Raw genomic sequence first — 1,988 nt, forward strand, 5'->3', positions numbered from 1 at the left:
ATATTTGTAATTAATAAGGTACAAATACCTAATGTAAGCCGAGATGGGTAGCTTTGTGATTTTGTGAAATAAAAAACACCAGCTATGGGACAACCTGTGGTCAAAAATATGTTTATTCAATATATATATATATGACCATCATTTGAAGACTGCTGTATATCCCAACTGGGAATTGAATCCTAGCAGGTAGTTAAATCATAGGTCATGACCGATAAGTGAATCAATGCTCTATTCCAGTGACAGAAAGGGTAGCAAATACTTGCAGTACCAGGGTGTTCCTTGGTGGTCTCCCAGCCAAGTACTTGAACCGGCCCTCCACTGCTTGGCTTCCAAGATCAGATGAGATTGGGCATCTCCAGTGGGGTATGACCGCAGACCTTATGCTTACCCTTGTCACACTGTGTCCTTAATTGGGCACAGGTAAGAGCCAATTTGTGATATTGTGTAGACCACAGGTGTCTAAGTAGCTGATGAAAAAGAATAAGGAGTTATTTCTCAAGGATATAAACAAAGACACAAAAATCAGATACCCATCTAGATATTTACGGTAGAGGTGGTCGCAAATACAAATAGAAAAACACACCTATTCTGCACAGATAATTAAGAATGTCTATAACGTCTACTTCTAGATTAAGCAGTAAAGGAGGCCTCCAAATTTGGACTCCAAGACCTCAAAATAGATGTATCCCACATATACTCAGGATTATGCAGTAAGGTATATCAAATTAGTGATATTCCAGCTCCAATGCCCCACCATAATTAACCTTCAAGCAGCGGGGAAACAGCACAACAGAATTTATGCCACATATATCATCAATTGAGTGTTTTTTAGAAGAGCACGGAATTCTGCATAACACACATTAAGAATATATTCATGTGTTTGATAGAATCCTAAATTGGATGCATCACACAAACACTAATGGATTATGCAGTGGGATATATCTTGAACAGTAATATCTCTGACTCTAATGCCCCACCATGAATCACCTTCAGGTAGCGGGGGAACAACACGAACAGTAAGTGTACCATATATATAATCAATTGGGTGTTTTCAAAAAAAGAGAGCATGGATTTGTGCATTACATGTAGAAAAAACATTCATGTATTTAATAAGCTCCAAGAATGGTCGATGCCTCTGCATCTATGATTTTGGTAGCTAATGAGCATTTATTGACTTACTGTTGTTTTTTTATCTGTTGCTCATGCAAATAATGAGGTATTCTCTGTGCCTTCTGGGTATGAATTTATCATGCACAGAGAAAAGAAGAAAAAGTGCTTGAGTCAGAATATTACCTAATCCGGTTATGCAATAGTTTTGTGGTGTCCTACTTGTATAAAGAAGAAATTAAGGGAGAACCTTGTGGAAGGTGCTGGCCGCGTCTGCCCGCGTGTTGCCTGCTGCTGTACTCCGGCCGCACTGTTCTTCCTGTTAGGCTGGTTCCCGTAGCGACGAACTCTGCCGTGGTCGGCTAGTTGCGGTCACGTGTGCGCATCACGTGACCGTGAGGTTATTGCCTCTCTTACCTTCTGCCTGACGTACGTTTCGCAATATTGCTTGGTCACAGTGACCAAGCAATATTGCGAAACGTACGTCAGGCAGAAGGTAAGAGAGGCAATAACCTCACGGTCACGTGATGCGCACACGTGACCGCAACTAGCCGACCACGGCAGAGTTCGTCGCTACGGGAACCAGCCTAACAGGAAGAACAGTGCGGCCGGAGTACAGCAGCAGGCAACACGCGGGCAGACGCGGCCAGCACCTTCCACAAGGTTCTCCCTTAATTTCTTCTTTATACAAGTAGGACACCACAAAACTATTGCATAACCGGATTAGGTAATATTCTGACTCAAGCACTTTTTCTTCTTTTCTCTGTGCATGATAAATTCATACCCAGAAGGCACAGAGAATACCTCATTATTTGCATGAGCAACAGATAAAAAAACAACAGTAAGTCAATAAATGCTCATTAGCTACCAAAATCATAGAT

At 41.6% G+C, this 1,988-nt stretch overlaps 1 pseudogene; it reads right to left on the reverse strand.

Annotated features, from left to right (window-relative positions):
- Positions 1–256: 256 nt before the first annotated feature.
- Positions 257–377, reverse strand: LOC134897678 (5S ribosomal RNA; annotated as a pseudogene).
- Positions 378–1,988: the final 1,611 nt, after the last annotated feature.

This window comes from Pseudophryne corroboree, chromosome 3 (genome assembly GCF_028390025.1).
Source record: "Pseudophryne corroboree isolate aPseCor3 chromosome 3, aPseCor3.hap2, whole genome shotgun sequence".
Classification (NCBI taxonomy): domain Eukaryota; kingdom Metazoa; phylum Chordata; class Amphibia; order Anura; family Myobatrachidae; genus Pseudophryne; species Pseudophryne corroboree.